The sequence below is a fragment of the Eptesicus fuscus genome, chromosome 5 (genome assembly GCF_027574615.1).
Source record: "Eptesicus fuscus isolate TK198812 chromosome 5, DD_ASM_mEF_20220401, whole genome shotgun sequence".
NCBI classification, from domain to species: Eukaryota; Metazoa; Chordata; class Mammalia; order Chiroptera; family Vespertilionidae; genus Eptesicus; species Eptesicus fuscus.
The window spans coordinates 51,618,429-51,643,159 of record NC_072477.1 but is presented as its reverse complement, the minus strand read 5'-3'; the positions used below and the strand labels follow the sequence as shown (position 1 = coordinate 51,643,159).

General features: G+C 36.9%; 1 protein-coding gene across 1 annotated transcript in view; it reads right to left on the bottom strand.

Annotated features, from left to right (window-relative positions):
- The window catches only part of ALDH1A2 (aldehyde dehydrogenase 1 family member A2), an 86,829-nt gene that overhangs the window by 50,849 nt on the left and 11,249 nt on the right, over positions 1-24,731 (bottom strand). The gene's annotated exons all lie outside the window — the stretch shown is intronic.

The window sequence follows — 24,731 nt, the reverse complement described above, 5'->3', positions numbered from 1 at the left end:
TATTGCATTAAGAAAGAAACCCAAGTGAATAGTTTGGACTATTAAAAGTCAAAGAATGCACAGACATTCTCTGTAACATTAATGGCATGACAATGAAAGTTTCTGAACTTATGAGTCAGTCAGTGGTAAGCTGGTTTATTGTTGCCTGCCATTTTAACAATCACAGATGAGGCGAAATGATTACAGAGTTACAATTTTAAATATTAGGTTCTATACTATTCCAAAGCTTCCCTTTTTCCTGGCTTTGATAAAACAATGAGCTTGTGTTGAAGAAGTTATCTTTTCCTAAAGGCTTTTTAAGATAAAGGGGGGAAAATATTTTATATCTGTATAGCACTTAATGCAAATGTATTAAACACAAACACAATGACCTTGTAATTTCATACATTTTAATATACAATTTATAAACATACTTAGTGTAATGTATTCATTTATTCAATAAATACTTAGCTACTTCTAGCCACTGGAGCGGCAAAGATGTCTAAGAGTTCCAGCCTTCCAGGCAGCGTCTTACATAGTCTCTAGTAATTCATTAAATACTTACAACACCCCTAACAGCAGGATTTTATTATCTCTACAGAAAATGAGACAACAGAGGCCAGGAAGTTAAGAGTCCTAAGAAGCAGGTTCTCGTGGTGGCTCTGAATCAGTCTATTGCTCTTTCCACTATACCATGGTTGCCAGGATTGCTCAGTCCAAAGAAACACAACTAGTTAGCTGATGTCTAAGCCTGAATTAGAGCTACAGTTCTTGGACTCCTGGTCTAGTTCTCTTTTCACTCCATTTAACAAATTTCCTAACAGTTCACAGCTGATCATATCTGCATGTTCCTTTGAAACACTATATGATCACACAAGAAAAATAAGAGGTTAATTTTATTAAGGATTCATAAGTACTGTATTATTATCAGATTTAAGGAACAAGGAGTCTTGCCAATATTTATTCATTTTATCCACTATTTATCTACTTCTCAATCTTTGGAAAATCATCACGATCCAATTTTAGTTTTTAAGATTCTTTGCTGAGCAGTTCTATTTGTAAGGATTGATATTTCATGACTTTTATTGTTTCATAGTGGTCTTCTAATTTGATCTAAGAGAAAAATTATTTGTTTTTAGTAGAATAAAATTCATTCTCTTACTATTGTCATTTAGGAGCATTGATCTTTTTATAAACCAAAGATATAATATGGGATCTTAGTGATTTTTCCTAAACCTTGAAACATTTTGCTATTTCATCATCCTAAAAACTATTTCATCATCACTCATTAATTATTTCTAACTATGCTAAAAAAATCCTAAAAAATAAGGAAACAAAAACATTATAGAACTGCCTAGAAATCTATATATATAAAAGGCTAAGTGACTGTCCAACCGTCTAACCGACTGGCTGGCCTGTACATCTGACGCGCACTGGCAATTTAAAAATAAATGTTGACTTGTGCATGTGTGATACATATAAAGCTTTCATTGGCACCAATTGCACACATGTGTTTCAATCTGCCATTGTCAATCGTGAATTTGGTTGACACTTCTATTATAGAGAAAGGGCAAATAGTGATATTAAAATATTTCTTCTAATTAATTTCCTTTTCATGTGCACGAATCTGTGCAACAGGTCACTAGTGAATAAATAAACACATCACCCTATTTCATCATCATTCACTTTTCTTACTGTGTTGTCCAATGTATTATCTTTCAAAAGGGTATACAAAAATTGGGAAGCACCACCTTTGTCACATTCTTTTTAGCTTTTACTGAACATAGTTAAGAATTCAAGTTGTTTCATTTCTGTCCATAATGGGAAAGAGAAGGAAATTAACAAGGACATTTCACAATTGTTAGATGAGTCAGAAGATGAAGGCAGAGAGACAGAAACACTAGAGACTCTACTAATGGGGGTGAGATTGACTGAATGAGAAAAATCTTGGACTATGAGTCTTTAGGATAAATAAATTTTCTCAAATTGAAAAATCAAAGAGCGAACAATTTATAAACACAAAGAGGAATATGACATTTTAACCAGTCATTCATCAGGAAGGACTTAATCATTTATTATTTTGCAACAAGAACCTGGACCATCTTGTTTTGATAAAAGGACATGTAACAACTGTTTTATCTTTTATGATATGTGTAGATAAAAATTTACTTGCTATGATTCATAAATGGATAAATACTGAAGGTAGGTGTATACACAAAGGTGATTGAAAGGACAGATATGATGTAAAAGTTTAAAAAGTTCATTGGATTAATCAAATTTATGGTTTCAAAAATAAAAATAAAAATGTTTTCGTAATTATGGGACAAAATGATGGCCATCATCTTTTTTACAAAATTATGAGCCTTCAAACTTTTTAATAGTATTACATTGTATGCACATGTAAGAAAAAAAAACACAGAAATGATATGCTATAACCTACCAGAAATGTATTTAAAATCTGGAATCAGTATTTATGACATGAATATTTCCCATTTCATACATGAAAACTGATAAACGCATCAATGTACTCAAAGGCCATTGCCTATTTCAGGTATATATACTTTCAAAACCAGAAAAATACAGAAGAAACTTTGGTTTGCTATGTTTCAATTATTTCGTTCGTTTAGCTATCTGTTTATTTACTAATTTTCATAAAATAATTTTAAAAATTTAAAATATAAAGAGTCCAGCCCTAGCTGGTTTGGCTCAGTGGATAGAGTGTCAGCCTGTGAACTGAAAGGTCCCAGGTTCAATTCCAGCCTAGGGCACATGCCTGGGTTGTGGGGCTTGATCCCCAGTAGGGGGCAGTGCAGGAGGCAGCGGATCAATGATTCTCTCTCATCATTGATGTTTCTATCTCTCTCTCCCTCTCCCTTCCTCTCTGAAATCGATAAAAATATATTTTTTAATTTTTTAAAAAGAGTCCTTTGGGCCCAAATGGTAAATGTGATGACTATTTTTCCTGATATGACAAAGGTTAAAATATTTTATATTTCTACTGCATTACTATTTTTGTAGACCCTAATTTGTCTACAGTATGACCATTTAAAAACTTGTACAACAACTTTGTTGGTACACGTGATAGCAAATACCTCCACAATGCTTGAAGGTTTTCAACTTCTCTGGACCATTTCAAAAATTTTAAATGCTGTCTAACGTGTTCTTCTCTGACTGGGCTCCTTGGAGAAATAGTTTATTTCAGAGCTGTAGCAGGGAAGCACAAAATGATCCTGGACTAGTGTGATACCAGAAATCAAATACATGTTCAAAAACTGATGGGACATATTGAAAAGACAGGAGCCAACATGAAGGGGCTCCCCAACGCCAACACTGGGATAATTTAAACAACAAAATAAGAATATTAATGAATTATATTCATATAATGAAAAAAGCATCCAAGAGTCCATACTGATATAAAGATTTTAAATGAATAAGTAAATAAATGAGGGATAAGGAAAAGCTCTTCTTCAGGTAGAATTCCAACTAACAGCAGTGAAGGAATGATGGAATTAGATCATCACCATTTGTCAAACACCACAATAATAACTGCTTCAGGCAAAAATCATCAACAGATGGTAAACTTAGTGGGCAAAAACATGATGAAAAATTGGGTGTTTGTGTAGTCTCCCTCAAGATACTTCTTAATTACAAAGGGGAAAACAGCTACTTTACATTGAAGAAACTTGGCAGACACCACCTTAATCAGCTGATCAAAGTTAACGTCACCAGTGATGGGACATATTGATAGCATGTGCTCCTTATGTGATACACTGAGGACACAGATCCTTCTGCAGTATTCTTACTCAAAAGGCATAACCTGAATTTAATCAGGAGGAAATTACCAGACAAATCCAAATTAAAGCACATCCTACAAAATAAGTGGCCTTAATTTTTTTATCTTTTTAAAGAGCCAAGGTCATGAAAGACAAAGAAAGACTAAAACACCATTCTAAAATAAAGGACACTAATGATATGTAAAAATAAATGAATCATGTGACTGTGGCCTGGCTCCTGGACCAGAAAAATATATATCATTGGGACAACTGATGGGATTCGAGTAAGGTCTTTGGATTAGATCGTGTATCCATGTTAATTTCCTGGGGAATCTGGGTGAAAGGTACATAGGAATTCTTTGCGTTATTTTTGAAATTTTTAAAAATAAATTGGAAATTATTTCAAAATGAAAAGTGAAAAAAAGTAGAGGTTAGAGTTGCCCTTTGGTGCCTACCTTTCATACTATAAGTGACCAAAACAAATACATTAAATGAAATAATGAAGATTTAACATCTTTCTTTTCACAAAAGTTCATTCTTAAATGTGAGTTTGTGGAAAATAAAATAATTCAAGCTCTGCCTTAAAATATGGCCCAATGCTGCCAAAATTATTCTTTTAAATTTACAAATTATTTCCGTTAAAATACTTGTTAATAGTTGTATGAGAAACTAGAAAATTCTGCCTCTCATGGTATTGAATTTCAAAATAAGTATCAGGAAGATATAGCCTTTTCTACTCTAGACCTCTGTGCAAGTAAAGATGTCTGACTCTAGCTAAGTTATCTGAGCTTGCTCAGTGTCTTCATCTGTAAAATATACAAATATTGACATAATACATAATATTATATAATTCTGTGATGCTCAAATCACAGGCAAAAAAAGCATATGACCCATAAAGAAGCTCCCTGTCTGCTGTAGGTTTCTAAGAGGATAGGATGGATTAGCTCATAACCTAACTTCCTTCCTATGGCTGTGAAGAACTGTCCATTGGCATTTTATGGGTTGCTGTTGGTATTCAAAGACATAATGAATGTGGTGGGCACTTAATTGATGTTAACTGGAATGGGATGTCTGCTGGGAGAGGACATGAATCACTGTCTAGTACCTTTCCTGATATGATTAGAAATATAATGTCTCCCACACCAAAATAAAATCTGAAACACTCTGAAAGAATGAAAACGTATTTGAGCAGTAAAAAGTTTTCTTTTATTATACTATATTTAATACATACAAAAGAATATATGTAACATAAATGTGAGTGAACATGCACTATATTAAAGCACATCATGAACACACTATTCAAGCACTAGAATGTTATTAATATCACTGAAGATGCTTGTGGGTTTCTGCCAGGTCCCATCCTCCTGCTTGACCTGGCATCCTAAATTTTAACTTTTTTATTCTTAGATACATTTTTTGCTTTATTTTACTTCCTGTTTTCCCCTTTCTTGATTCTTCTCTCAAGTTCATTAATATTTGCCATTGTTTGTTTTACAATTAAACTTCCCCTTTTATTGGTTTGGTATTTGCACATGATATTTCTATTCTTTCATTGATTGTTCATGATTTTTTATGATGTTTTATCATGTATATTTAATTTGAAGTGTAAAGTTTATATATATTCCTCCCAGACAATTATAAGGACCTTAGAACACGAAATATAATTGCTTTCTTCAAGAGTTTGTTATAAAATTATTTTACACAGAAAATTATGTATTTAAGAAGTTTTTATTTTATTCTTATGATTCTTTAGAATTTCATTCAGTAAAGATCTATTGGGGATGAAGTCTCAAGCCTGAATATATATATATATATACACACACACACACACACACACACACACACATGTATTGCACCCTCATTCTCAAAAGATATCCCCAGAAGACAATTACTTTCTCACACTACTTTGAGAATATTATTCCAATATTTTCTATCCTGCAATGGTGTTTATAAGAAGTCTGCTGTAAGTCTCTGATTATCATCTTTGTCGATGATTTGCCCTTTTATTATTTTCTTGCAGGTTTTCTTGTACAGTTTGTAATCATTGAGTATTTATTTTTTGTCCAATTCTTTTTCTTTCTTTATTTTTTAATATTTTTTAAAATATATTTTATTGATTTTTTACAGAGAGGAAGGGAGAGGGATAGAGAGCTAGAAACGTCGATGAGAGAGAAACATCGACCAGCTGCCTCCTGCACACCCCCCACCGGGGATGTGCCCGCAACCAATGTACATGCCCTTGACCGGAATCGAACCCGGGACCCTTCAGTCCGCAGACCGACGCTCTATCCACTGAGCCAAACCGGTTTCGGCCTTTCTTTATTTTTTTTTATTGTCTAAAGTTTTATATATGTTTCCTTTTTCCCCAATTGACCACCCCATTCCCCCCCCCCCCCCCCCACCGCAGCCATTCCCACCCCAGGCAAGCTCTCACTGCCCCAGTGTCTGTGTCCATTGGTTATGCTAATATGCATGCATACAAATCCTTTGGTTGCTCTCTAGCCCCTCCCTCCCCTACCATTTGTCTCTGGATCTATTCTTGTTCATCAAATTATGTTGATCATTATATCCCACATATGAGTGAGATCGTGTGATATTTATCTTTCTCTGACTGGCTTATTTCACTTAGCATAATGCTCTCCAGCTCCATCCATGCTGTTGCAAATGGTAAAAGTTCCTTCTTTTTTATAGCAGCATAGTATTCCATTGTGTAGATGTACCAAAGTTTTTTAATCCACTTATCTGCTGATGGGCACTTAGGCTGTTTCCAAATCTTAGCTATTGTAAATTGTGCTGCTATGAACATAGGGGTGCATATATCCTTTCTGATTGGTGTTTCTGGTTTCTTGGGATATAGTCCTAGAAGTGGGATTACTGGGCCAAATGGGAGTTCCATTTTTAACTTTTTGGTGTTTTTGGTTTCTTGGGATATAGTCCTAGAAGTGAGATTACTGGGCCAAATGGGAGTTCCATTTTTAACATTTCCTATACTATTTCCCACAGTGGCTGCACCAATTTGCATTCCCACTAACCATGAACAAAGGTTTCCTTTTCTCCACATCCTCACCAATGCTTGTTTGTTGATTAATTAATGACAGTCATTCTGACAGGTTAAGGTGATAGCTCATTGTGGTTTTAATTTGCATTTCTCTGATGATTAGTGTGACATTGAGCATCTTTTCATATGTCTATTGGTCATCAGTATGTCCTCTTTGGAGACGTGTCTATTCAGATCTTTTGCCCATTTATTAAGTGGACTGTTTGTTTTTTGGTGTTGAGTTGAATAAGTTCTTTATTATTAACCACTTATCAATGTGTCATTGGCTAATATGTTCTCCCATTCAGTGGTTGCCTTTTCATTTTGTTGATGGTTTCCTTTGCTGTTCAAAAAAAACTTTTTAGTTTGAGATAGTCCCATTTGCTTATTTTTTTCTTTTGTTTCTCTTTATATTATCCAATATACCAGAAAAAAATATTGCTATGAGAAATGTCCGAGATTTTACTGCCTATGTTTTCTTCTAGGATTACTATAATTTTGAGTCTTACATTTAAGTCTTTAATCCATTTTGAATTTATTCTTGTATATGGTGCAAGAAGGTGGTCTAGTTTCATTTTTTTTTTGCATGTGTCTGTCCAGTTTTCCCAACACCATTTATTGTCTTTACCCCAATGTTTATTTTTTCCTCCTTTGTGAAATATTAATTGACTATAAAGGTGTGGGTTTATTTCTGGGCTCTCTATTCTGTTCCATTGATCTGTATGTCTGTTTTTATGCCAATACCATGCTGTTTTGATTATTATGCCTTATAGTATAGATTGATATCAGGTAAAGTGATTCCTCCAACTTTGCTCTTCTTTCTCAAGACTGTTGTGGTATGTAATATGTTTATACATTGTTGGGTTTTATTTTCTAATCTGGTTTAGTATTTTTGCATTATGTTAATGAGAGGCATTGGTTTGTAGTTTTCCCTTTCCTGGTTTTGTATTAGAGTAATGCTGGCTTCATAGAATGCTTTAGGAAGTGCTCCTTCTGCTTTCTTTTTTTCTGGAAGAGATTGTAGAGAACTGATATGTTTGATAGGTGTCACCAGTGAAACCATCTGGACTTGGTGCTTTCTTTTTGGGGAAGATTATTAATTACTGATTCAATTTCTTAAACACATAAACCTATATTGGTTTAGTCAATATGGGTATCCACTCTCAGCTCCCACCAACAACTATTCTTTTCCTTTCGGTCTCTTAGATTAACCTCCTGAGAAGAGCATCTTTTCAAATCAGTCAACAGCTGTAAATTAAATGGCTGCCCTTGGGTCCAAACATCTAGAACCAGGAAATAGTACCATTTGAGGTGATTTAAGGGTCAAGTTATGAATCAGAAGAACTTCTTCTTTTTTTTTTTTTTTTTCAAAAGAACTGTGGAGAGGCAGGCAATAGGTGATGAATAGCTCAAGAATGGGTGCCACTTTGATAGGTGTTAGGATTTTAAGGACATTTTTCTGGTAATGCCTTTGGTTTTGGTATAAGCGTAATGCTGGTCTCAAAGAATGAGTTGGTAACTACTCTCACCTCTTCAATTTTTTTTGGAAGGGTTTATGTAGAAGTGGCATTTTTCCCCTTAAATATTTGATAGAATTCACTAAAGGCCTTGATTTTACTTTGTGAGAACTTTTTTTAGCTACAGATTCAATTTCTTTAGTAAATACAAGGCTATTCAAGTTATCTATTTCTCCTTGTATGAGTTTTGGCGTCTTTCAATAAATTCGCGTCTTTCAATAAACTTATCAAATTTGTGGGCATTGAATTGTTCATAATATCCTTCTATTATCCTTTTAATGTTTATAGAAGCAGTAGTGATGGCCCCTCTTTTAATTCTGATATTATAATTTATGTCTTCTCTCTTTTTCTCTTTGTTAGCCAGCCTAAATGTTTAGCAATTTTATCCATCTTTTCAAAGAACCACCTATGGTTTCACTGATTTTCTCTATTCTTTTCCTGTTTTCAATTTCACTGATTTCTGCTTGCTTTGGTTTTATACTGCTCTTCTTTTTAAAAAAATGTTTTTTTTTATTGATTTCAGATAGAGGAAGGGAGAGAAAGAAAGGGATAGAAACATCAACGATGAGAGAATCATCAATCAGCCGCCTCCTGAACACTCCCTACTGGGGATGGAGCCCACAACCTGGGCACATGCCCTGACCAGGTGTGGAAATCCTGAAGAGCAACTTTTGGCAGCCAGCACCTATTAACCTTTTAAATTATGCAAATTTAAAATAATAATCTCAAAGAGAGTCTAAAGAATAGTTATGACTCTTAGTTGCAATGCAACCATTTCATAAAATTCAGGGAACTGCAAAACTCCTTCCCACATCCTCCTTTCTGAAACAGGTTGACAGAACAAAAATAGTGTGAGTTGCAACCAAGAGGGAAAGGAATAGCTGAGCAGAAATTTGATTTCACAGAAAAACCTACAAAATGTTTATTAAAGGTCTATTGTCAACACAGAGTTGTTTGTAGGGCCTACTGAAAATCCACAGAAGACCTGTATGTACTCTGATGTCCTCAAGCTGATAATCATGTTTCACAGACAAGATTACTTTCAGGAAAGTTAAATAATGCAAGACACTGTATGATTTAGTGCCAAGATGATTGGTGGAGATAAGCACTGCAGGGAGTACTCTTCTGAGAAGGAAAATATCGGTGTGGGCTGACATGTTAGAACACTTCAGGGAAACAAGAAATAAGGAGGGAGTATGACCTGGGGTAGGGAATGGATAAGGTAGAAGAAAGAAACTCTATCCCTAATAAAATGATTCAGCTGGCCTGATCAGCCCCGCTTCCTTAACGTTAGCTCCTCTCTGAAGATGATCTGATAGCCTGGTTTAAGGAGTGTGACAGAGAAAGAAGATAATTGAAATTTAGCTTCTCTCCTTCCCTCCTCAAAGTCCCAACCCACCAGCAGTCTCAGGGGCTGAGGGGCCCCTGTGGCACTAGCCTCTACCCCAGCATTGGCCTACGAGTAAGAGGGTGGCTTCAGGCAAGCAGGACCCAGAATCATGGAAATCCAGAGTCCGTATATAGGTCAAAAACTCATAAAGCTTGTCCAACAGAGTCATAGAAAGGAAGACACAGGAAAAAGAAAAATGTTAAATATGTTATAAATTAACCACATTCAGAATGAGCAATGATTAAAGGGAATGAAAAATGCCATACAGGAAACAGGAAGAGGAGACTTTTAAAAGACAAGGACAATGAATATTTAAAAATAGTGTTAGAAAACAAATACTTATTTTAAAAATATATAGTTCTGTTAAAATAGAAGAGACTGAGAAAAATAAGCCTTACTACTGCATATTGAGAAACAATGAATTGACAAGGGAAACAAGGATGAAGGGAGGGTGGAGGGACAGGGAGAGGGTGTGACAGAAAAAAGAAAAAAAAAAAAACAGAAAGAGGTAGAACTCATTTCCCAGGAAAGTTCAGGTATTCAATATTTTCAACTATTCAATGCTAACTAACCAGCTTTCTTTCCTTTCTATCACCATGAAAATACAGTTAGAAAAAGCATTAAAGCAAGACCAGCCAGAAAACATACATAGCCTGTGCATGAGAACAATTTGATAGCCACAGGCTATCAGAATCCTGCTATTTGCAGAAATGTATCATGCTGCTGGTTTTGGTCTATTTCTGCATTTTGCTGGTAACCCCACACAACGGAGAAGGAATTTTATGTAGAGGAAGTGTGGTGTTCCTTGGGTAGCACAATCCTGATATTCATAAGTATCTACTTGGGCCAAATGGTTCTCAGAAGCCATGCAAAGAAATGCAGAAATAAAGACAAGGAGTCCCTGGCAATCAGTAGGGACTTTTTGTTTTATGAAGTCTAGTCTAAACAAAGCTGAACTCATGAGCATATGTCTCTCTTAAGATACGGGTTTCCATGGTCTCTTCCTATTAATACCCTCCCTTCCCTTCTTCCCTTCCTTTCTTATCTCCTTCTACTGAGTTTTTACTGAGTGTCTGCTCTCTTCTAGGCATTGTACTTGCTAGTGTCTCCTTAGATTTGTACCTGTTCTTTCTTTTCCAGGCTGAGCAAAATATGTCTTTCGGGCTAAATATATCTGCCTGTCTCCAGTTTATGATCCCAGGAGTATAAGAGGGCTAAAGAGGTTCCTGTGCCAGTCATCCCAAAAGGAAAAGGCCCCTGCTTCCATGTAGAGCATCAAAACACCCCCAAATAATTTTGTAAGAGAAAAAAAAAACGTAATTCCCATGACTGATTCACTTGTAGAAAACAGAGCTAGCTGAAACAAACTCAATTATGTGTAATCAGGGTACCAACCTACTTACTGTCCCATGACGCCCATGTCTGAGAAAGCTGTTGATATCTGCTTTAGGAAAAGTAGTAAGAAACAGCCAAGCAGCCTTGACCAAGTCACGCTGAATTACAGCAATTGTTACCCTGTTGAAGCAACATGGCATTAAAGCCAAGTACACACCATTGTCAGTTGTGACATATTCCCACACTGGAAGAAACTATACATGCCATCAGTGTTGTGGCAGAAGGCAATGGGAGTTGCTACTGGTAATGGTTAATGTTCATTTCTTCCTGTTCCACTTTCTATAAACAAGGTAATGCCTATACAAGCTCATTACTGTAAACTGAGCACATTTAAATTGGCAGTAAAACCAGAGTATTTACTCTAGTGCACATATAAAGTGCCTCATCCAATGTTTTGGAAATGTTTCAAGTTTTGAAACCAAGCAGCTGGCAGCTTTACAAGCCAAACCTTACACTTAAATCACTCACTCTGGAGAGTTTTTGGGTGTCCCGTGTCAGGTAGTACCAGTCGGCAGACATTCATTCCCCCACCCCTTGGATTCTTTTGCAATAAATTTGCATTCACAGGGCTCTTATAATTCTTCCAGCACCACAGACTCCAATGGCTGTTGATTAAATGTATATATTCCATGCATTTAATCTGACTTTCATTATGGCCACTTCGTAAAAACGCCACACTGGACAAGCGATGACACATGGCAAGAAGCTGGAATCCCTGCAAAGCCTCAGATTAGGGTTTTTTCTCCTCCTTTATTAATAGTGACCATTTTGTGGCCTAGCTCTAAATCAGCAAAAGTATTTGACAGCAAATGTTCCTATCTAGGGGTTATATATAGCCCGTCCTAAACACCAGATGAAAAAGGGATAACCCGGGAAGGGAAGGACTCACTTCATGTAAATCATGTTACAAATTGGACAACACCCAGAGAGTTCATTGTTCAACCTCAATTGTGAGGGCCATTCCCATTACTATTCCCCTAGAATCGATGTTAATTAAGGCGGACTGAGACCATAAATCAGCCTGGGAGTTTTACAATGTAATTCAGCATTAAGCATATATATTTATATTAAAAGTAACTGATTAACCACGAGAGTTTTTCCAGAAGTTGCTGAGGCCATTTCTTTACAATGAAGACATGTCACCTTTCATTTTTGTGAAGAGAGGAAATGAAAGAAATATTATCTTCTAGAAAGGTGTATTAAAGCTAGCAAGTACTCAGAGTAGTGATGATTGGGGAAAAGGGAAGAGCTGAAAAGAGAGCGGGAAAAGAAGAAAGGAGGACGAGTTACATGTGAAAGGGGAGGCAGTTGGCATCTTTATTCTATCTCCCTGGAAGTCATTAATTCTTCCTTTGTTCACAATCATTTCTTATGCACCTACTATATGTTAGACACTATGCTAGGCACTAAAGGACACAGAAATAAATAAGAATCAGCCGCTGTCCTTGAAATAAATGTTCAGCACTGTGGTGGGAAGGCCAGCACAGTAACAGCTCCAATAATATGATGTGGTCACAACGTTCAAAAGTATTTATGGAATACCCACTATGAACATGCTCCAAAGATCACCTATTTTATATTCTAATCGTATAAAACACTAGCCAGGGAATCTGTGCGCCTCAGAGAAATCCAGCCAAAGAACCACACCTGCCTGACGGGAGGAGGAGGTGAAGTGCTGTGTTCTAGTCTTGGTTTCTCACAAGATGTCCTGCAGGTTTCTCACCAAACCTCCCAGCTTTCCCAGCCTTGTTTCTCTGTCTATGAGAGAACTGGACTTGGTAACCAAAGGCAGGCACAAATCTTCAGTCCAGCCCCTGGGCAGACATGGATAATTGATCCTGACACTTCCCAGTTGAACTCTTGAATACTTTCAACTTGGCACTTTAGAAAGCTGCTACCAGCTGGGGAAGATGCCCCACCTCAAGACTTCCTAGTTCTAATGCTGGGTATCTAAGGTACTGTCCATAGAACATATGTGGCCACCAGTGGGCGCTCCATAAGAAAGTTCACCAGAAGCTCTGTGACACTAGGTTCGTCTTGCTCCTTCTCTAACCACGTGAATAACATATCTCCATGCCCATAGCAGAGTCCATCCTCCCAGTTCAAACCTGACTGCCACCTTTTCCAATTCTGTCTAGTACTTGATCACGCAATTTATGTACTAGGAAGATACCATTTGAAAAGAGAAAGTTCGCTGGAAAACAAGCATTTAAAAACCTATGCAAAGTAATCACCAAGAGCAACTGGAAACCTCTCTCTCTCACACACACACACACACCCAAATAAAAAACAAACAAACTGGTTTTAGTTTCTTGTTTTGAAACTATGGAGTATGCCCAGATCATATTTTAAAGCCAAGGCTTATTAAAGCACTATTTTATTTTATTTATTTTTACTTATCTTGTTAAGCCTCACCTGAGGATATTTTTCCATTGGTTTTTTTTTAGAGAGAATGGAAGGGAGTGGGAGAGCCAAAGAAAGGTAGGTGCTTTTGACTGGAATTGAACCAGAGACCCTTCAGTCCACAGGCCGACATTCTAACCACTGTGCAAAACCGTCTAGGCCCTAAAGCACTATTTTAAAATGCACCAATAAATGAATACATTTTTCTTGTTCTAAATATAGTGGAGGCCACTTTATTCACAGAGCTGGAAGGGGCCTTCAATATATGCAAATGGAAAGTGTTATATAAACTTGTCAAAAACCCAGTGAATGGCACGAGGTCACACACCTCACTAGTGGCAGAGCAGGGATTGAAACCCCCACATCCTGATTCGCATCCCAGTGATTTTTCTAAATTTAATTTTTGCTGATGTTTCCGTAGAAAGCAGATTTGATGGTTGGCCAGGGACTATGAGCAATCCCCACCGCATCTCTTTCACGGTGTCCCCTAAAAATTATTCAGCGCAGGGAATTTTGCTTCATTCCCTTTTGCTTTCAGCACAATCAACACAGGTGACTGCAAAATAATTTTTCATTTCCTTTCTTGAAAGCAAAGTGTGTTAGGGACAACGTGGTGATTTACATTCCTGATGCGATTCTGCTTGGAGGTGAAGTCCTGGGACAGGCTGCAGTCTCCCAGGTGCAGAGGCAGGACTTCTGCCAGACGTCACCCAGAAGCCAGACTATTGTGAGCCTCAGGTAGGAAATCATTTTCCTGGGCGCTGTAAAGATCAGTTCTGTGCTCTTACAGCCGCAGGGCTATAGCTGAGGGTCCAGGAAAGGGACTTCAAAACGTGTCCTAATGACTTTTCCCAGGAGGGTTGGTTTTGGATGAGCAGAGAAAAAAGGGAATGGCCAACCTGGGCTGATTTAGGAGCTGATCACAGTTATACTGCATCAAAGTGATTCCTTTTTCCTATGTTCCTTTCTCGGTAGAATCCAGGTATCCAAGGCTGAATAAGAAAAGGGCATCCAATGCCAAAGTCTTTATAAAATGGTCACAGATGTTTGGCTCAGTTACTTCTCCCAGCTAAGGGAATTAAAACAAAAATTCATAATGGCACTTTATTAGGACACTCCATACAGGCATTTGAAGGAAAAAAAAAAACCTGTGAGTACAATTTCCTTTTATAAATATTTCATAGCATCCTAGATTCTGGGCACCTGGGCAGGAAATGTCATATATTTCTCCATCTGAGAAGTTTTATTCCCTTTCTGGTGGAATGCTTTTAAGAACTCTAACAAGCACAATATTCTACTGCAACAAAGGCTTTCTGTCGAACAAAAGTGTCTCTTCCCAAACCTGAAAGGCATTATGCCTATTTCATAGTGTCCAAGAGAGGAAGTCTGAAATATGAATGGGGTACATGGGTGTATCCCTTGATTAAAACAACAAAGATCATAAAGTTGGGCTTTTTGACCAATTCAAGGTGACTGGGCTGGTTTATACTTTTTTTTTTCCAAAAGAGACCATCAGGATAACAAAGTAACATGCAAGTCTATTCTCCCCAAGACAAGTGTAGAGACTGAAGTTGCTTAATTTAGTCAATCATGAAAGGTCAGTGTTACGAGGGTTATGTGTATGCATATAAAACAAAGTATGGAAATAAGAAAATTCACTGAGGAGTGAGGTGATTAATTTAGCATGTATTCCTTTATGTTCCTTATAGAACAAACTAGATGGAGATACTAGAGCTGAAAGACGTCCATTTAAACACGTCTGCTTTTACCACTTATGTAATCCTGAAGGATCTTAGGCTCTCCATCTCTCAGCTTTGTAAAAAGGGGCGGGGGGGGGGGCGGAGGGGAGCCCTATCCACCTTACCAGGAAGATGCACAGTTAAGGAGATAACATGTGAATGTGCCTAAGGCTTCGCTGGCTGAAGTGGAAGTTTCTCCCTTTCCTATGTTCCTTGAAGAAAGATCTCCTGGCTTCATGTGATTTCCCCCACATTCTAACATGTAATCAGTGTTCAAAAAAAAAAAAGTGATAGTACTGGAGAAAGAAGTGAAGATGGGATAAGGAATTCAGATTGACTGTTAACAGGGATCCGATTCATCTAAAAGTTGCTTTAAGTTGTTTTATAAATCTCAGCAATTACTTGGATAAAGATTCAAAACCATGAAGCTTCGCCATGCAAGCCAAGCCACATCACTTGGCCACTTTTGCAGCCAGAAGGTAATCCAGGACAAGTCAGACTTACCACACTTTTCCTTGGCCCACAGCAAAGTGGCCCTGACTACAGAGAGAGGCTGCCATGAATTTTCTAACTGGGGAATCTAAACCCCTGAGGAATTCTCAAAGCAGCAGGCATTAATGGCAGTTAGGTGTAGATAATTTCCTATCCTCAATGAATCTTTGACATAAAGCTGCCATGTTTTATTTCAGTAATAAAATGGTTTTGTTATTTTAATAGTAAATGCTTCAAATGATTTGTATTAAACCCTGAAGTAGACTGTGCCTTGGAGAGTTGAATTTTACTCACCTTGCCACTAAACTGTTTTTGGTTCATCAAAGGAAAGTACCAGATATCAAATCAATAACCACATTGATCTATTTATAGAAAAAAGCTCAATTCATTTTAAGTAAACAGAACAAAGAAGTAGTTTGAGGGGGTAATAGTAAGATATGTACACATATAATACCTCAATAAAAATATTAAAAAAAAAAAAAAGAAGTAGTTTGAGGATTTGTCATATGTTGGTTATCTCCTTTTACATGATTGATCCATTGTTTCTCAGATGTACTTTAGAGATTTATGGACAATGAAGAATAGACAGCACTATCATTTAACTATATGAAATTAAATGTCTATTGTTATAAAAATGGTCGTATTGATGATCACTTCAGTATGCTACTCTGCAAAGTAACATATAATTTAATATTATAATCAAAGGTAATAAAGGTATTTTTAATTTGAATGAGGAATTTTACTTCTAATCAACAGGTTATCTGTATGAAGTAAAATGATGAAGCAAATGATCAGATCAGTTATGGAGGGATGTCCTCCTATTGAAATATCTAGGTAGGTAGAGCAAAAGTGGTTCTGTTGACTTCCATTCTTCACTCTGCTTCACGCCAAAACATCTGGCTAAAAAGTGAAAAACCACCCAAATGGCATTGTATAGGAAAACACCTAGATGATTGATTGCATTTTTTACTTTAAAGTCAATGTTTTGATATTATAGAGCCATGGCCTTTGTTCAATAGGTGTAATCTTTTACTGGTAAAAACAAAAACAAAAAACAAAAAACAAAAACAAAACAAAACAAAAAACATGAATTTACAAAGCTTGTTTTGACAGAGACTAATTTATTAGTTCTAATTTTAAATCAATGAACAATTTTAAATACTGGACCCAATATCGTATGCCCTGAACCCCTCCTATCCTGAGTCCTAGGCTGAAAGGCAGGAAAAAGGAAGACTTCACTAGAAAAAACTGCAAACTAGACTTTCAAAGTATCTAGACAGCCCAAGGTCAAAAGAAGTAAGAAACTAGAGGCAACATTTCAAAAGAGCTTTAAATATTAATCTAAAGTGATTGTGCCAGACAGAATATTTTAAAATAAATGTTGTATGCCCAACATATTATACTAACGTGCAATGGTGACACAAATTGCGTGGAGTTGTAAACAGAAATAAGTTAGGACATTAGCAGTTAGTTAGGTAGCGAAGATCCACTCAGCTTCTGTCATATACATCTAACCTCAAGGTCTGTTTCTGAAAGTGAAAGGACACTGATGAGAGTACAAAGACAAAAGGTCATTAGTCATGTTCCCCAGAGGACAGTTCAGTTTGGCCAGCATTTCGGGGGACAAATAAACTGGGAGGTGATGTAAGGGGGCGCGGGGGTGCTGGCCTGCTTCCCAGAATGAGGCTTCTTGGATCTTTCAGATAGAGAGCTCTGGAGTAATTCTAGGGGCTAGTGGTACAAATTAGGGCAGACCTAGTGTTCCCTTTGACTCAGGATTCCAAGCCTTGTGGTAGGATGTCTCTATCATAGACCTAAACTGCCCGATTTTCCCATCTCCCGGGTTTGACTAGCACCTAGACTGAATCTCATGAAGGTCTTTTGGGTCTTCTTCAACCACAAAGATGGACAAAGGTGTCCTAAAGTCAAGTTCTGCCTCCCCATTGCTTTCATATGATTTCTTAATGGGTCAAATTCCTACATGTATAAAGATTACTAGATGATATGACTTGGGTGTGTCATTTAAACTTCCTGTGGCTCAATTTTGTCATCTGTAAAATAATAAAACCATGTCATCCAGTGGTCATGAGGATTAAATAAGGTACCTGATTACTAAAAAACCTGGCATAGTGTGCACTCAAACTTTTAACTGATTCTAATTCTGAATGCAAGCAATCAATTCAGGCAATTTAGTAGTGCTGTTAAAGCTAGTCGCTCCTTGTCCTGTGTTTGCTGATTCATTCATTCATTCTTCTCTCTATGGCTAGTAACTAAGACCTGTCTGCCAAACCATCAGAGACCCATGGGGCAAAAGGATGGGGGGAGAAGGTGAGGACTGTGAAGGCCATCCAAGCCGTTAACTGGTCCCCTGGAACTTCTGATTGCTACCCTTTGCTGCTGGCCATGAAGACCGGCTGAAGCAGGCTGGTTCAAACACAGCAGAGCGGCCTGCTCTGAGAGGGGCTGTGCAGGGTGTGGGAAACGTGCTTTGAGAAGAGGAAACGGGAAAGGGCTTTGGCTCCCTCCTGTCAGTCTTAAGAAAACCTCATGTAACATGATTTCTTTTTGTCTTGGGCTTGGAAACAAATGTTCCTTTGCCTATCTTCCCCAGGTTTAATTAGTCTTCTGTCTTTCTCAGAATTCAGCCTGTTCATTTGCAAATGGAAGACATCAGAAAGGCTAGTGAGGGTGGGTGTGGGTGTTGGGGGAGAGGGAGTGGAGGCTGAAGTGTTTGTTTTCAAAGCCACAGGGGTCCCCATTTGAAAAAGCACCCAGCTTATCTCATGTTTTTGTTTGTATGATTTTGAATTAAAAGGTTGGAGCAATTCATTTAGGAGATTAAGCTGTCTTTACAATGGGCCTAGTTGACCTATTTATTCACTAGCATTGCTAGGGTTAAAAAAAAAAAGTCTACTACACTCTTCTTTATTCAAGTGCAACAATTTTAAAGGATTCTTTTGGTCTTTTATATTTATTGCCAATTAATTTTACATTAAAATTATGTTTATTTGCGGTCACAAAAGTCACAAACCATGTGTATAACAGTTTAGGGTTACCAGTTTTAGCAAACAAAAATACAGGATGTGCAGTTAAATAAGAACTTCAGAAAAGCAATGAATTAAACTTCAGTATAAGTATGTCCCAAATCACGGGCAAGTCATGGGAAATACTTATACTTTTTAATTATTCATTATTTTCCTAAAATTCTAATTTAACTAGATGCTGTACATTTTATCTGCAACCCTACCAGGTTTTCATGGATATTTATGTGTTCCAAGGATGCCAAGTGAAAACTAGGAGAAGTTCCATTTCATTATTATACTTAAACTTGCTCCCAGCAGAGCTGAAGTAGTTCATCAGTCAAGATAATCCCCAATTTATAAACAGATAAACTGATAGATACCTCAGGAAATCAAGTGAATTTTGACTACAGGATGAGATCTAGTTCTGACCACAAAGCCCATTCCATTTATGGTAATGAATCCCATTTATGGCCATCTCATTAAGAAAAGAAAAAGTAAAACACAGAAGGGACAACTTGAATCTTCAGTTAAATTAGAAGTTAATGTCATGACCTACTACATTTAAAGGCCAATACCATCTTTCATTTATGTTACAAAGCAAACATCCTGTGCAAAGAGGGCTGGAACACCCCAGTGCACATCCTAGGGTTGAAGAGGCCTTTGAACCAATAAATAAGTGATTTCTCCACAGGAGACTAAACATTTGTTTGTCATAATAACAAAAAAGCAAGCTGAATTTCATGTAGCACTATCATTCTCATGTATTTGTTGATACAGTTAAATGAGGAGAGGGAGTGTTAACTTGTTTTTCAATTAAAATTAAAATGTTTGCCCTTGACTCAAATCTTAGCAAATATTTTCAAACATGCTTATACCTATTTTGTAATTAAATGATTAAATTCTTCCTCTTTGCTCTTGGTCATCACAAATATGCAAAAAGGTCTATGTGTTGCCTTCTCTTACCCCAGAATTATATTGTAATATTTGTAATTATTCACTCCAAAAGCCCCCGAGTTAATAAAATGTGATGTTGAACAAAAAAGCCTAATTGCACATAACTTATAGAGTCAATTTCATTACCTTAAATTCATATCTAATATTTAGGGGGGGGAAGCTTTTTTGTTGTTGTTGTTGACCTCAAAGGACCTTAATTTTTTTATTTATTTTTTTTATAGGCACCTTCCCAGAAAATGAAAAAAAGAAGAAAACGAGACATTGGGCTCAAATGAAGCTTCAAATATTTGGTCAAGAAATGCCTATTTGCCATGTAAATAAAATATTTAAAAAGTCTTGCAAAGACTTGATTGTGAAACAAACCTCATGTTGGAGGTAAGTCTTGCTAAGAAACGCCACTGAAAGCTGCCACTTGACCCGGAATTCCTTTACAAGAAAAACTCACCATCACTACATGTGAGACCTGTATGAGAAACTGCCGGAATGTCAACTTCATTCGCAGTGGCCCCATATGGCCTGATCACTCTCCCTGGCATGATAAATCACTGGCAGGATCCTTACCTTCCTACGTTTGATCTCTGCTCAGCAAGATGTGGTTTTGATGTGAAGAACTCCAGATCTCTTAGGTCAGAGACAAATAGCAGTGGCACTGACCTGCAAAGTGCTAAGTCTCTATTAGACTCAAGTGAAGAGCTGTAAGTTTCTGACAAGTTCTCACCCCCCCCCCCCCCCGAGTTTGCCCAGGCTCACTGAAAAGCTGCTGATGTGCTTTGGGAGAAAAGTGCCTACAAGCCTCTTCTTTCTACCACTATTGCCAAGTATTAAAATCAATTTTTCCTAAGATTTAAAGGAAGAATTCTCTTGGGAGTCACCACTCTACTTTCAAGTCCTGTAAGTCTTTAGCAAAACAAGTATTTTGATTTCCAGTGGATCTTTATGGCACTGCTCAATCACTCACTTGTATAAGGAGAATCATTAACAGAGATTTCTGTGCACTACTCTCCTCGGGATCCCTTGATGTGACATTACCAAACGTACAAGTTATTTAGCAATAATAATAAAAATAAAGATCTGAAATAAATCTAAAACAAACACATTTGGGAAGGCTTCTTGCAAAAGAGTTGTTGTGTTCAGCTGTAATTTGTCACTATAAAAAATATACCCTGCAGAATCACTCCAAAAATTGTAAGATTAAGACTGGTGTGAATTTTAGTTGGCTGAAATAATGAGGAGGTCAAAGAAAGCAAAAAGTGTGCTATCATTTTAACAACTTCATTATTTCAATAGCCATCCTCTTTATACCACTCATAATTAGAGACACTCATAAATAAGCCTCTCGTTAGCTCTCTGTGGAACTGAGTCAGCGACTTGGCAACTTCATTAAAAGCAAAATGTTTGCTTTCTTTTTTTAGCTAAATGTAGTTTCTGTACCCATATTTGTACGTAGGCGCCTGTACTAAATGTTGAACAATAATCTCTCTCCTTAATTCAGCTCATCAAGAGTTCCAAAAACCTCTGATTAGTGTACTGCTTTGCTAAGCCCTCTCTTTTTCTGTTGGAATTCCTGGTAATGACACCAGAATGTGGGCAAACCTCATTAGTCTCCCTGCTGTTTACAAGACAGGATTTATGCTCAATGTGCTGAACACAATCACACACATCACTAAATGGCTAGAACTACCACCCAGGCTCTAATCTGAGAAATTTTTCACTCAATGCAAATACCTATCAGCGTGGAGAAGCATGGAAGAGCAATTACAGCCAACACATGTAGTCTTTTAAGAGTACACCAATAAATATCCATTTGTGAAGGTTAATTTAATGCAACCCAGGGTGTTATCTGGAATAGTATATGTCACTGATTCAATCCATTAAGTAATTACTAAATTCCCAGGAGGGCTCACAGAAGTCAGATGTGGTTATTCCAGGTTCATTGCTTCTGGTCTCCCTAAGGACCATTTAGGCCAACAGCTGGAAGAGCTGACTACAAAGGTTCCCAGGCATAACTAGCCATTTTATGAAAACAGGTAATGAGTCTAACCAAGGAAGGAGAGTCTTTAAGAGCCTGTCCTGCGAGAAATACTTAGGGAAGCAAAAGAGAAGCGCAAGTGCGTAAAAAAAATAGAAACAGAGATGAAAAAAGATGAGAAGTAGGAAGTAGAGGAGAAAGAGAAATGTTTTCTCTCTAGAAGTGAAGACAGAGAAATCTAGAGACTAAGGTCTGGCTTTAGAAGACAACTTGGCAGCAGTTTCCTTAGATAGGATTTTTGAGCCATTGACTACAAAACATTAATTGTGCATCCCACCACCTTCTGTCACTGAAACACTATTAAAAGTTTGGATATTGCATGAATTTCTGGGGCCGCTCTCTATTTCTCTATTCTGCATCCCCCTCCTAAGGTGACATGTAACAGACAGATCTAACAGTAAAGCCTTAGTGAGAAAGGATTGCTCCTAAAAGACAACATGGAAGATATCCACCCATCTCTCTGACAAGTGTCTTCCCCACAAATGATGGTTTTATGGCAGGAGAAGAATCGTTAAAAAGAATGTGAAATATATTCGCTTTCCACAGTCTCACACATCCTCACTCCCAATGGAATCTAATAACCATAACAAAGAAAAGAGCATTTTTGAATGAAAACACAAACAAGCAGGTGTTATTAAGGGCCATGTGTGACTGACTACCCGGTCAGTGAGAATCTAAAAGCACAGTTCTTTATCACAGCCTAAAGAATCACACCTGCCCAAGTGATTCATACCTAAAGTGTTGCTTATATCAATAGTTTTCTCTTTTTGGTTTGTATGCGCATTCTCATCTTTATGTCAGGTTGAAATTGTTGCTAATAGTAGCTATGATAATGTCAACTATAATTAAATTTCGAATTTATATTCAGAGAATTGAGTTTGGGATTATCCAGCAAAACACTCAGCAGAGCTTTAAGCTTAGAGTTCAAATTTTATTGCCTTTGTTGTGGTTCTTGTGTTTGTTCTTATGGTTATGAGCAGGAAAAGAAAAGGATTATTTGAGTTCTGAAATTGTCACTTACTAGCTAGTGAGCCTGGAAAAATTATTTAACTTTAATATGTCTGAGTTTCTCATTTATAAAATGGGAATGTCAGCATAGTATTCACATTTTAGGACTGCCACAATTATTAAATGTAGTCACATGTGAAAAGCCCTTTGGAAATGTATTAATAATAAAAGCTGTGGAGTATAACAAGTATTCATTCAATGAACATTTTCTAAGCATTTACACTATGAGACACTGAGCTAGATGCTCAGAAATACCATGATGAATAGGAGTGCACAATCTAGTACAGTTTAGGAGTAGGGAGTTACACAAAAAAACATAATACGAGACAAAATTTGTACCATTTAGGAGTAGTACAAACAAGTAATATGGGCATTCAGAGAATATGTTCAGCCTTCTTAGAAAAGTATGGGGACAACCCTGTTAGTTATTACATAAGTACTCCATGCACAGAAGGACTAGATTCCCTTTTAAGGTTGGAAAATTTCATTCTTCTTCAGTAGCTTCTTCAGAATTAGATGCACACACAAACAGATCAAATCACTTACAAAATACAAGCACATAGGTGAATGAGTGTACAACACCTGCTTTGATTCAAAACACAGTAAGTTAAAGCATTAACAAAATACAAAGCAATGTTATTTTCAAGCCTGATGCTAAGGAATAACTTAAATTCTCTAAACTAGCAAGATAAAGCACAGTATTGAATCAGTTGCTCAAGAAAAAGGGTATTTCTATTAGAAATTCTTTTTCACATTATATCCATTGTCATCTCTCTACTTTTCCTCCAGTTCCCAAAACAAATAGCACACAGTGAACAATTCATCTATTTACCAGGTAATAGCCCTTCAAAAATGGGTGGTGTGGGGGGGGGAGAGGGGGAGAGTGATAGTGAGAGAGAAAAAAAAAACACAATAGTAGCTACATTTGAGCACATATTCTGTTCTAGGTAATGTAAGAAAAGTAGGGAAATTAGTCTTGACATGAAAAGTTGTAATGATCATGTATTCCAGAGTTTCCTACAATGACACCTTAAGGTAGATTTATGGAATGCATTTCTGCTCTTAGTTTAGGAAAACCAACATGTATTCAAATCATCCACCAACGTAGGACTAGTTTCTGATATTTTCCCCTAGTGGAGAAGATTAAGCTTAGAAAAGAAACACACATTCTGGACCCCCTAATCTTATTCCAAAATTTCATAAAATACAATTTTGAAAATCTCTGACACATTAATATCGTTTGACTTTACTATATGTTGCATCATTTGTCCTTAAGATTTATCTGTGTTCTTATACATAAACAAATACCAATTACAAGTGGATAAAGACACAAATGCAAAAGGTAAAAATTTTAATAAAAATAAACTTTGAGAATACTATGTAGAAGAATATATTTAAAAACTTGGAATAAGAATGAATTTCCTGCCGAAACTGGTTTGGCTCAGTGGATAGAGCGTCGGCCTGCGGACTCAAGGGTCCCAGGTTCGATTCGTGTCAAGGGCATGTACCTTGGTTGCGGGCACAACCCCAGTAGGGGGTGTGCAAGAGGCAGCTGATTGATGTTTCTCTCTCATCGATGTTTCTAACTCTCTATCCCTCTCTCTTCCTCTCTGTAAAAAATCAATAAAATATATTTTTTAAAAAAAGAATGAATTTCCTAAACAAGATATCATAAGCACTAAACATTTTTTTAAAGATAGAAAAAAATTCTCCATTTACATTTAAAGCTATATGACAATTACACTAGAAAAGAAGAAGGAAAAAGCACAGGGGGAAGGAAATGTTCACACAGTATATAACTGTTAAAGAATTATAATCCAAACATATAACAATTACCGCAAGTCTACACACCTACACAAACAGAAATGAGCAAATTATATACTGACCAATTCACAAAGGAAGAAAGTCAAATGGCCAATAAATATATGAAGAGATGTTCAACCTCACAAGAAATCAGTGAAATGCAAATTAAAACTGCAATGGGATAACTTT